Raw genomic sequence first — 14,074 nt, forward strand, 5'->3', positions numbered from 1 at the left:
CAAAAAGGGAAAACTATATTCTGAAAAAGTCATAAATAATGAATTAATTCATATCATTATTAATATTGATGATGAATTGAACAATTATCAAAAATAGTATGTATTAGAAATAGTAACATAAAATACACATGTTCTCAATGACATAACAACATATTGCCTAAAAGAAAAGCTGATATCTTTAAATATCAAAATGGTAAGGTAATAATTATAGGAGATTTTAATATTCTTCTTTCAGGACTTGAAAAACCTAACAGAAAAGCAGGCAAATATAAAATCATTAATTTGAACATAATACTTAAAAATTATTTTTGAGAATCTAAAACTGATTTCTGAGTGACAATTGTTTTATGTATGTATACATGTATGCATATGTGTATGTGTATTCAGGATCAACAGCACATTTACAAAACATTATATTAAAAAAAGAATAATAATATGAAATAGAATTATAACAGTGAGGCATCCAAATTTTATGGGATGAAGTTAACATAGTCCTTGAAGTAAAATTTACATATCTATAAAAAATAAACAAAACAGAAAAGAAAGGCATGTTCTATATATGGTGGTTTCTTCACTTCCATGCTTATATGGGAAACAAATTTTGATGCTCACAAGGAAAATACTGGAGGGTGTGAGCCAAAGAGAAATTTAATTCTTGGAACCTATTACACAAATCTTTCTTTATCTTGTTTCAAGGTCTATGTAGTAAGGCTCAGGAGAGTTGGTTCAGAAACTCCTCCACTTGGCATAAGAACTTGGCAAACTTGTACTCATCCAGGAGCTTCACTGTTGCATCCAATAGGGCTGGTCCAGGAAAATTCTTCATTGTTCTGCCATTGCCAATCCACTGCTCCAATCTCTCAGGCCATATGGTTCTTTGGAGAGGCCTTATAGATGCACAAGCTTCCCTGCCAGGAAAGCAAATCCAAGTCTCTTTGTGTATCTGCTTTCCTCTCTGTGTCTCTCAGCTCTAGTTTTGTCTGAATGTCTATGTCAGTCTGTTCTTGCTCTTTCATTGAAAGACCACATCCAAGAGTTTGTATTTTAGAAGATGAACTGACTTTGAGTTAATCAACTGTCCCTAATGTAATAATAAAGAAAAGAGAGGATTAGCCAGGACCAGGAAATAAGCATATCAGGAACATATGTTATCTAGGAATTAACCATAGTGAGATAGTATTACCTGGACAAGAAGATGCAACTTCCTCTCAGCCACATATTATGTGACATAATATGCCATTAAAAATTTTAAATCTACTAATTACTGAATATTGACAAAAATATAAAATACCCCCCCAAAACAAAACAGGAAATAGAAACTGAGTAGCTTGATCTCAGAAAAATGAATTGAACAAGTCATAAATTAATTTTCAAGGTGGAGGAGCATAACATGAACCAGATGGTTTTACAAATGAATTCTATTGAACTTTTAAAGAACAAAAATTCCCTATAGTACCTAGACAATTCCCCCAAATAAATAAAGAGGTCTAGAGCATGAATCCTGGAAGAGAGCAGACTGGGAAGCTTCCTCGTCAGTAAATCAAATTAACAAGAACCCCCAAATTCAGACAAAATCAGTAAACTCAAGAAGAAAATTTAACATACCCATAAGAATATAATATAACTTACAGACAGACAGACAGACAGACACACACACACACACACACACACACACACTCAGATAGTTCATATATGCTGGATACTCTAGGGACCCACGCGTACAATATGCAAAATTTCAATTCAATAGGAGAGAAGAAAGCTGGAAAAGTGAGGCACAAGATTAAAGAGGAGAATTAGACAAAAGATATATGACTTATTTCATTGCTCTTGAAGTTGTAGGAGAATGAGTATCATTTCTCCTTCAAGGATTAATCTTCTACAGAGAGGATTCTAGTACATTCTAAAAAAAAAAAAAAAGAAGCAGCATAAAAGGAAATTATACGAAAACAAGGAAATTATTAGACAAAGTCATCACAAACTAATATCACTGAAATTAAGAAAAGAGGCAAGAAGAGGTAGAGGAGGGAGAAAACTAGGCAACCAAACAGTAAATTTAAAGAGGGGGAAATATGTATGGATATTTATGTCTTAATGTGTGGACAGAAATATATATGTATATGAATTGGACTATTTTATTTAGAAAGATAAAGTAAATTATCAGAAATAGATTTTATATATACACACATACAATTCTATGCCAGAAAACTGAGAATTCAGTGGAAGTACATGAGTATCTAAAAAAATAAAATAAAATATTCAAATTAATAAAAGAAACAGAGATTTTAAACAACTCAAATAAAAAAAGAAAATCAAACAAGCTAAGTGAATTATCAAAATAAAACCTGGATTAGCCAGATTTATTGAATTCTATGAAGTATTCTACTCATACTTGTAAAGTTGTTTTTTGAAAATACAAACAAAAAAGCATTCTATCAAACTAGTTTTATGAGGCAAACATGATTCTGCTGTCCAAGCTAGGGAGAGATGAGGAAGGAAAAGAACAATTTCACTAATTTTAAATAAAATATTCACAAGAGAATTACAACAATGTATTCAGAAAAAATTCATTCTGACCAAGATGAATCATACCAGGTATTCAAAGATGTTTATTAAAGTATGCTAGAAATGACATTAGCACACTTTATCATATAGAAACAAAATCATAAAAAGGAGTATGCTAGAGTCAGCCCCAACTGACATGCAAGAGCCAATTGTTAAATGTTCTTTCTGAACATTTACCCCTCAGAAATAGACAAATTTACAAATCAGAATTTGATTTATTGTTTAATTGATTGTCAGGTCTTAATAAAGTGATGAAGAAAACACCAATTATTCAGATTAAACTTAAAATGTGTTATTTGTTATAGAACATTGTGGGGGAGGAGAGTTATTAAATATTTTTAGACTACCTATGCAAAAAAACAAATCATCTCAATAGATCCAAAAATGACTTTTACAAAGTATAGTACTCATTTATGTTTTTAAAAATTATAAAACATATAGGCAAGAAAGAGTTGTCTTCAATATGTAAAAGTAAGAACTTTTATTACTTTCAATGGTGAGGGGGGGAAGGAGAGAGGTTAAACATTTATATAGTTCTTACCATGTTCTACTCACTTTGCTAAGAACTTTACAATTGTTACTTCATTTGTTCCTCACAATAACCCTGGGAGTTAGATGCTATTATTTTCCCTACTTTAGATTTCAGGAAACTGAAGCAGAGGTTAAGTGATTTGACCAAAATTCATGCATCTATTACTGTCTGAGGTCACATTTGAACTCAAGTCTTTCTGACTCCAGCTCTATTACTCTATCTACTTATACTATGTAACTCTTTCTAGAGATCTGTATTACTCCCATCATCTCTATTTCCAGTGCTCCTATTCATCCATATTTTATTGGAAAAACTCGAAGGAAGTAACAAACCACACTGTTTTGTTTCACTATGAAATATTACATAATCTAAACTGGACCCTTGTTGCAACAAGACAATCATTTCTACTTCTCCCATTTTTACTCCAATGTCACCGACCACAGAAGCTGTTGCAAACTTTTTATTCCTTTCTCAAGACTCTCATGGTATCTCCTCCCCCAATTCTTTTAGCTGAAGAACTCTCCTCAGATTTCACCAAAAACATTGAGACCATTCATTAAGAGGTTCTCCCTTCTACCCTCTTCCTTCCTTCATATTCCTCTCTATGATGCTCTGTTTTCTACTCCTCAATTCATGTCTCTGATAGTGAAGTGACCTTTCCAATTCCCAAGGTCAGTACCTTTGATCCTTTCAATCTTTCAATAGATTGCTTTTGAAATTCCTACTCTCTATTTATCTTCAATGTCTCCCTACCTACTGTTTCCTTCTCTGCTGCCTAACAGAAAGCTCAGGTTTCCTCCTTCCTTAAAAATTCATCACTAGATCATACCATCTAGACTATTATTCTATATTTCTCCTCTTTCTCAGTTAAACTTTTTTAAAATATGACTTTTCTTGATAGGTTTTCACTTTCTTTTAAATCTTTAGTGTGACTTCTAAATTGGCTCATCATTCCACTGAAAATGCTTTCTTTCAAGTTGTCATTGATCTTTTAATTATAAAGTTAATTATCTTTTCTGTTTTCATTCTTCTTGATCTCTTTCCAAACTTCAATAATGTCAAACATATTCTTCTTTTGGATACTCTTCCCTCTATGGATTTTCCATGACTGTTCCACTTCCTACCTATCTGATGTTCCCTCTCAAATTTTGTTGCTGGATCTTCATCAATATTATATATATATATATATATATATATATATATAATATTGATGAAGATCCAGCAACAAAATTTGAGAGGGAACATCAGATAGGTAGGAAGTGGAACAGTCATGGAAAATCCATAGAGGGAAGAGTATCCAAAAGAAGAATATGTTTGACATTATTGAAGTTTGGAAAGAGATCAAGAAGAATGAAAACAGAAAAGATAATTAACTTTATAATTAAAAGATCAATGACAACTTGAAAGAAAGCATTTTCAGTGGAATGATGAGCCAATTTAGAAGTCACACTAAAGATTTAAAAGAAAGTGAAAACCTATCAAGAAAAGTCATATTTTAAAAAAGTTTAACTGAGAAAGAGGAGAAATATAGAATAATAGTCTAGATGGTATGATCTAGTGATGAATTTTTAAGGAAGGAGGAAACCTGAGCTTTCTGTTAGGCAGCAGAGAAGGAAACAGTAGGTAGGGAGACATTGAAGATAAATAGAGAGTAGGAATTTCAAAAGCAATCTATTGAAAGATTGAAAGGATCAAAGGTACTGACCTTGGGAATTGGAAAGGTCACTTCACTATCAGAGACATGAATTGAGGAGTAGAAAACAGAGCATCATAGAGAGGAATATGAAGGAAGGAAGAGGGTAGAAGGGAGAACCTCTTAATGAATGGTCTCAATGTTTTTGGTGAAATCTGAGGAGAGTTCTTCAGCTAAAAGAATTGGGGGAGGAGATACCATGAGAGTCTTGAGAAAGGAATAAAAAGTTTGCAACAGCTTCTGTGGTCGGTGACATTGGAGTAAAAATGGGAGAAGTAGAAATGATTGTCTTGTTGCAACAAGGGTCCAGTTTAGATTATGTAATATTTCATAGTGAAACAAAACAGTGTGGTTTGTTACTTCCTTCGAGTTTTTCCAATAAAATATGGATGAATAGGAGCACTGGAAATAGAGATGATGGGAGTAATACAGATCTCTAGAAAGAGTTACATAGTATAAGTAGATAGAGTAATAGAGCTGGAGTCAGAAAGACTTGAGTTCAAATGTGACCTCAGACAGTAATAGATGCATGAATTTTGGTCAAATCACTTAACCTCTGCTTCAGTTTCCTGAAATCTAAAGTAGGGAAAATAATAGCATCTAACTCCCAGGGTTATTGTGAGGAACAAATGAAGTAACAATTGTAAAGTTCTTAGCAAAGTGAGTAGAACATGGTAAGAACTATATAAATGTTTAACCTCTCTCCTTCCCCCCCTCACCATTGAAAGTAATAAAAGTTCTTACTTTTACATATTGAAGACAACTCTTTCTTGCCTATATGTTTTATAATTTTTAAAAACATAAATGAGTACTATACTTTGTAAAAGTCATTTTTGGATCTATTGAGATGATTTGTTTTTTTGCATAGGTAGTCTAAAAATATTTAATAACTCTCCTCCCCCACAATGTTCTATAACAAATAACACATTTTAAGTTTAATCTGAATAATTGGTGTTTTCTTCATCACTTTATTAAGACCTGACAATCAATTAAACAATAAATCAAATTCTGATTTGTAAATTTGTCTATTTCTGAGGGGTAAATGTTCAGAAAGAACATTTAACAATTGGCTCTTGCATGTCAGTTGGGGCTGACTCTAGCATACTCCTTTTTATGATTTTGTTTCTATATGATAAAGTGTGCTAATGTCATTTCTAGCATACTTTAATAAACATCTTTGAATACCTGGTATGATTCATCTTGGTCAGAATGAATTTTTTCTGAATACATTGTTGTAATTCTCTTGTGAATATTTTATTTAAAATTAGTGAAATTGTTCTTTTCCTTCCTCATCTCTCCCTAGCTTGGACAGCAGAATCATGTTTGCCTCATAAAACTAGTTTGATAGAATGCTTTTTTGTTTGTATTTTCAAAAAACAACTTTACAAGTATGAGTAGAATACTTCATAGAATTCAATAAATCTGGCTAATCCAGGTTTTATTTTGATAATTCACTTAGCTTGTTTGATTTTCTTTTTTTATTTGAGTTGTTTAAAATCTCTGTTTCTTTTATTAATTTGAATATTTTATTTTATTTTTTTAGATACTCATGTACTTCCACTGAATTCTCAGTTTTCTGGCATAGAATTGTATGTGTGTATATATAAAATCTATTTCTGATAATTTACTTTATCTTTCTAAATAAAATAGTCCAATTCATATACATATATATTTCTGTCCACACATTAAGACATAAATATCCATACATATTTCCCCCTCTTTAAATTTACTGTTTGGTTGCCTAGTTTTCTCCCTCCTCTACCTCTTCTTGCCTCTTTTCTTAATTTCAGTGATATTAGTTTGTGATGACTTTGTCTAATAATTTCCTTGTTTTCGTATAATTTCCTTTTATGCTGCTTCTTTTTTTTTTTTTAGAATGTACTAGAATCCTCTCTGTAGAAGATTAATCCTTGAAGGAGAAATGATACTCATTCTCCTACAACTTCAAGAGCAATGAAATAAGTCATATATCTTTTGTCTAATTCTCCTCTTTAATCTTGTGCCTCACTTTTCCAGCTTTCTTCTCTCCTATTGAATTGAAATTTTGCATATTGTACGCGTGGGTCCCTAGAGTATCCAGCATATATGAACTATCTGAGTGTGTGTGTGTGTGTGTGTGTGTGTGTCTGTCTGTCTGTCTGTCTGTAAGTTATATTATATTCTTATGGGTATGTTAAATTTTCTTCTTGAGTTTACTGATTTTGTCTGAATTTGGGGGTTCTTGTTAATTTGATTTACTGACGAGGAAGCTTCCCAGTCTGCTCTCTTCCAGGATTCATGCTCTAGACCTCTTTATTTATTTGGGGGAATTGTCTAGGTACTATAGGGAATTTTTGTTCTTTAAAAGTTCAATAGAATTCATTTGTAAAACCATCTGGTTCATGTTATGCTCCTCCACCTTGAAAATTAATTTATGACTTGTTCAATTCATTTTTCTGAGATCAAGCTACTCAGTTTCTATTTCCTGTTTTGTTTTGGGGGGGTATTTTATATTTTTGTCAATATTCAGTAATTAGTAGATTTAAAATTTTTAATGGCATATTATGTCACATAATATGTGGCTGAGAGGAAGTTGCATCTTCTTGTCCAGGTAATACTATCTCACTATGGTTAATTCCTAGATAACATATGTTCCTGATATGCTTATTTCCTGGTCCTGGCTAATCCTCTCTTTTCTTTATTATTACATTAGGGACAGTTGATTAACTCAAAGTCAGTTCATCTTCTAAAATACAAACTCTTGGATGTGGTCTTTCAATGAAAGAGCAAGAACAGACTGACATAGACATTCAGACAAAACTAGAGCTGAGAGACACAGAGAGGAAAGCAGATACACAAAGAGACTTGGATTTGCTTTCCTGGCAGGGAAGCTTGTGCATCTATAAGGCCTCTCCAAAGAACCATATGGCCTGAGAGATTGGAGCAGTGGATTGGCAATGGCAGAACAATGAAGAATTTTCCTGGACCAGCCCTATTGGATGCAACAGTGAAGCTCCTGGATGAGTACAAGTTTGCCAAGTTCTTATGCCAAGTGGAGGAGTTTCTGAACCAACTCTCCTGAGCCTTACTACATAGACCTTGAAACAAGATAAAGAAAGATTTGTGTAATAGGTTCCAAGAATTAAATTTCTCTTTGGCTCACACCCTCCAGTATTTTCCTTGTGAGCATCAAAATTTGTTTCCCATATAAGCATGGAAGTGAAGAAACCACCATATATAGAACATGCCTTTCTTTTCTGTTTTGTTTATTTTTTATAGATATGTAAATTTTACTTCAAGGACTATGTTAACTTCATCCCATAAAATTTGGATGCCTCACTGTTATAATTCTATTTCATATTATTATTCTTTTTTTAATATAATGTTTTGTAAATGTGCTGTTGATCCTGAATACACATACACATATGCATACATGTATACATACATAAAACAATTGTCACTCAGAAATCAGTTTTAGATTCTCAAAAATAATTTTTAAGTATTATGTTCAAATTAATGATTTTATATTTGCCTGCTTTTCTGTTAGGTTTTTCAAGTCCTGAAAGAAGAATATTAAAATCTCCTATAATTATTACCTTACCATTTTGATATTTAAAGATATCAGCTTTTCTTTTAGGCAATATGTTGTTATGTCATTGAGAACATGTGTATTTTATGTTACTATTTCTAATACATACTATTTTTGATAATTGTTCAATTCATCATCAATATTAATAATGATATGAATTAATTCATTATTTATGACTTTTTCAGAATATAGTTTTCCCTTTTTGTTTTTCTTGTAAGTATGTCTTTTAACATTGCTTTTATCAAAATTATAGTTGCAACTTATTCTTTTTTGGATACATATAAAACATAATATATTTTATTCTAACATCTCATTTTAAACTTATATTGTGGCTTTGTTCAAAGTACGTTGCTTATGTGCAACAATGGATTAAGTTCTGTTTTCTAATTCATTCATTGATGTTCTTTGTTTTTCTGTGTGAGTTCATTCCATTGGTAATTTAAGTTATATTTGTTAATGTTGTTCTCTCTTTCATCAAATTCTGTAATATTACTGCTTTAAAAATCAGCAGAAGACAATATATATGATTTGTTTTATTCACAATCTACTTCCTTATACACAGAATCTTCTCTTTTACCCCAAACCCAGCCTAGTGCCAGAATACTAATTTTCCAAATGTAATCTTTTGATTGTTCTCTGACTTATTCCAGATAAAACTCTCCCCCTCTTTCCCCTTTCTATTGACTTTGTTTAATAACCATTTCTTATATCTCTTACATTCTAAGAGATAATAATAATTCTCATTTTCCTTCACCTTATCACTTTCATTCCCTTACTTAATCCATATCAATCTATTTTTTTTTTTGTGCTCAAATTCCTAGTCTTTGTAAATGATCTTCAGACAAGGTAGAACTTCTAAAGCTATATATTTCTTATTTATAACATATAAAATTATATTATGGCTTATTATCTGGACTTGTTTACCTTGTTAAATTTCTTTATGGGGGACACTTTTTTATGCCAAACTTGTCAGGTTTTAAGAAGAATAATTGAAAGTTTGAAATCTTGCTGAAAATCCTTTATTATTCAGGGGTTTCCTCAGCTGTATAAACTATGTTGTTTCAGAGTGCAAGTGAATTGCCTTTGCTTAATTATATAACATACCCCAGTTTTTTATTATTTATTTTTTGCTAATGAGATGCAATGGACAATGCAGATAGTCTGGACTAAATTTGTCATTGAAATGGGGAAGTGGGCTTCCTGGTTAAGATGGTGGCAGAGTAAAAAGTAGCTGCTTAACCTCTTCTAACCAAAACATATAGGACTCCTCAAGAAGACAAAAAAACAAATCGAGAGGAGTGAAGGGACCCCAAAACAGGGCACAGCATTGGAGGTATGTGGAATTGGGGCATTTCCATGCTATAAAGGGGTGAAGCAGCTCTCACTAAAACGTGAGCTGATCAACCCCCTCCCCAACCCCACACCACCTATAGTGCCAAAGCCAGCTCACAAGAGCTAAAGCAAGTTTGGGGCACGTATTAAGTCCTTGGCAGCTACCTGGGGGTCACCAGGTCCTGCTCTTGAGAGCAGCAAGACTTAAGACCCCAAGAGGCTAAAGAACGCTCAGACATTGAACATAGACTCTGAGTGCAGGCACAAGTGAGGGCTGTAATGGGGTTAATTTGAGGAAAGGTGTGTGGGATAAGGGAATTTGAAAGGAAGTTGTCAGAGACTTGCTAAATGAGTAATCTAGGTTACAGGTAGGCTGGGATTAAGGAGATTCAGAATATAATAGGGCTGAAATCAGGAGTATAACACAGAAGGGAAACAGAGATCTTCAGGGAGAGGAGAAATTAAACTAAACAGACAAACAGCAGGCTTTACAGACTGGGACTTAGACTCAAACACAGGCTGAGGGAAATAGACTAAACTGAAATTAACAAACAGGGTTTAGCTAATTTCACAGGAAGGGTCTTGTTTTGAAGTTACACCTTCCTTCAAGATGGATACCCTGACTTCCCTTCAAGCCCAGAGTATGTTGGTTCTTTTCCTCTTCTTCCCTCTCTTAATAACTAACAGACAAATTATACTAATAGGTCTGTTGAAAATACAAAAGGGTTTATTATCTTTAAAGGATGATTTGTCAGGAAAGTGGACCAAAGGAAAGCCCTAACAGTTGTCTCAGGAACCTCAGGGGGGAAGGGAGGCAAAGATGGAGTCTGAGAAAGGACCAGCCTTTAACTCAGCTTACAAATGCCATTGCCATCTAAAGGGAATAAATGATGATTGACTAGTTTCTGTATATCCAATATTGTCAAATAACAATTAACCCTTCACAGATTTTGAACTCCTTTCTAATTACTCTTCTTATTAACTCCACAGACATATAAGGTAAGGGAGGGAAGGTAGGAAATAATATTAAGGAAGGAAGATATAAAGAGTTTATCCAAAATAATAATTTCTTAAGTAAATATATCAAAGCTAGGCTAAATTTCAATACTACAACTAGGTAAGGAAGCAGCTCGGCTGATCAGACAACCTCCCTCCACGGGAGACCCTAATCAACTGTCTTTTCCTCAAGATTCCAAACTCCTAACAGCTTTTGGCACTCAGCTCAAGCTTGAAAAAACTATATGACCCCTTCTCTATACTACAGGGCTCAGAATCAAGCCCAGTCATGAATCCTGAGAGCAGGCAAGGACTCAGATCTTGAGTGCAGGCGAGGACCTTGAGTAGGGACCCAGTGCAGAGGGGTGCACAAATATGGAAGCAGCACCCTGAGACTGTTAAAGGATCCTCGGACAGAGGAACAAGCAAGGGTACCACGAGGAGGCTTGACCCTGAGAACAACTAGACCTGAGACCTCAGGAGCCTAAAGAGTACAGACAGACCCTGAGTGTGAGGATAAAGCTGAGAGGGCCCAGGTTCAACAATGGCAAGCCAGAGATAAGAACCCAAAAAGAGAAAGATCATCAAGAAGAAATCTGTAACACTTGACAACTTTTACACAGATAAAATCCAGACAACAGAGCAAACAGCAGAGAAGAACAAACAATGAATCATATCTAAACCTTCCCAAAATAACAAAAACTGACCACAAGCTATTGAAGAGTTCAGATCTGAGATAATGAGAATGATCAAAGAGATCTGGCAAGAAAATAACAGTTTAAAAGGTAGCATTTTACAATTGGAAAGTGACAGATCAAGAAAACAGGGCAAGAAGGAACAATTTGAGAATCATTGGTCTTCCAGAAAAATCAATCAGGATCACACAGGATCTGGCGGCCTCCATACTAAAATACCACAAGGCTTGGAATATGATATTCAGAAAGGCAAGAGAACTGGGTCTACAACCAAGGATCACCTACCCATCAAAACTTATATACTTCCAGGAGATGGTTTGGGCATTCAACAAAATAGAAGATTTCCAAGTATTTGCACAGAAAAGACCAGGACTAAATATAAATTTCAATATCCAACCACAAAAACCAAGAGAAACATGAAAAGGTAAATAAGAAACAGAGGGGAAAGAAAGAAAACTCATATTTTTAAAATTTGCCTCTTTCAGGGCTTCAATATGATCTAATTATTGGTATTCCTATGTGGAGAAATGTTATGTATAATTCTCTGTAAGGAACTCTAGTCACTATTATAGTATTCACTATTATAGTAATTAGAAAAATTATTCATAGGGAGAGGTTGGAATATTAAATGGTCTAAGATGATATAGGGATGGGAAAGAGGGGGGGTGATTAGTAGATGACACCAAGAGAAACTTGAATGAGTAAGAAAAATAGGATATTCTATTACACACAAAGAGGGCATGGGAAGGGGAAGGGATGAATACTATTATAAGAAGGAGAGGAAGAAAGCATTGAGAGGTAATATTTAAACCTTACTCTCAGTGTAATTAACCGTGAGAGGGAAGAGTAGTTATATTATCCATTGGGATATAAAACTATCTAACCCTACTGAGAAAGTCAGAAGGGATAAACCAAGGGGAGCAGGGGAGTGGGGAGGTCAAAAAAGGGAGGGGAGAAGAAGGGGAAGGGAATTCATTAAGCCTTAAAAATAAAAAGAGGGGAATAATAAGGAGAGCTTAGAAAGGGAAGTAAATCAAGGGAGGGGACAAGGGTTGTTGGCATAAAGCAAACCACTGGTTTAAAAGGAAATAGTGTAAGAAGAAGGGGTAGAAATAGGAGAGGATACCAAAATGTCGGTGAAAACACAACTGATAATTATAACTCTGAATGTGAATGGGATGAACTCGCCCATAAAAAGGAAGCAAATAGCAGAGTGGATTAGAAACCAAAATCCTACCATATGTTGTCTACAAGAAACACATATGAGGCGGGTAGACATACTCAGGTTTAAGGTAAAGGGCTTGAGTAAAATCCTTTGGGCCTCAAATGAGAAAAATAAGGCAGCAGTGGCAATTATGATTTCTGACAAAGCCAAAGTAAAAATAGATATGATTAAAAAAGACAGGGAAGGTCATTACATCCTGATTAAAGGCAGTATAGACAATGAGGAAATAACATTGCTCAATATATATGCACCAAATAGCATAGCAAGCAGATTCGTAAAGGAGAAACTGGCAGAGCTCAAGAAGGAAATAGAGAGTAAAACCATACTAGTGGGAGATCTAAATACCCCTCTTTCAGATCTAGAAAAATCAAACCAAAAAAATAAAAAATAAGAAAGAGTTGAGAGAGATGAACGAAATCCTAGAAATATTAGATTTAATAGATATGTGGAGAAAAATAAACTGGGACAAAAAGGAATCCACCTTCTTTTGACCTGCAGATGGTACATTCACAAAGATTGACCATGTAATAGGGCATAGAAACATTGCAAACAAGTGCAAAAGAGGAGAAATAATAAATGTAACCTTCTCAGATCATGATGCAATAAAAATAATAATTAGTAAGGGCACACAGACAGGAAAATCAAAAACTAATTGGAAATTAAATAATATGATTCTCCAAAACCAAATTGTCAAAGAAGAAATCATAGAAATGATCAACAATTTCATTGAAGAGAATGGCAATGAAGAGACATCCTACCAAACTCTGTGGGATGCAGCCAAGGCAGTATTCAGGTGGAAACTTATATCCTTGAGTGCATATATTAACAAATTAGGGAGAACAGAAATTAATGAATTAGGCATGCAAAAATTAGGAAGTGAGCAAATTAAAAATCCCCAGATGAAAACTAAATTAGAAATACTAAAAATCAAGGGAGAAATTAATAAAATCAAAAGTAAAAGAACTATTGATTTAATATATAAGACTAGAAGCTGGTATTTTGAAAAAACAGATAAAATACACAAAGTACTAGTCAATCTAATAAAAAAAGGAAAGAAGAAAACCAAATTTACAGTATCAAAGATGAAAAGGGAGACATCACCTCTAATGAAGGGAAAATTAACGCAATCATTAAAAACTATTTTGCCCAATTTTATGGCAATAAATATAGCAATCTATGAGATATGGATGAATTTTTACAAAAATACACATTGCCTAGATTAACAACAGAAGAAATAGAATACCTAAATAATCCCATATCAGAAAAAGAAATTGAACAAGCCATCAAAAAACGCCCAAAGAAAAAGTCTCCAGGGCCTGATGGATTCACAGGAGAATTCTATCAGATATTTAAAGAGCAACTAATCCCAATACTATACAAATTATTTGATATAATAAGCAAAGAAGGAGTCCTACCAAATTCCTTTTATGACACAAATATGGTACCGATTCCAAAGCCAGGTAGATCAAAA

This window comes from Gracilinanus agilis, chromosome 3 (assembly GCF_016433145.1).
Source record: "Gracilinanus agilis isolate LMUSP501 chromosome 3, AgileGrace, whole genome shotgun sequence".
In the NCBI taxonomy this organism is placed as follows: domain Eukaryota; kingdom Metazoa; phylum Chordata; class Mammalia; order Didelphimorphia; family Didelphidae; genus Gracilinanus; species Gracilinanus agilis.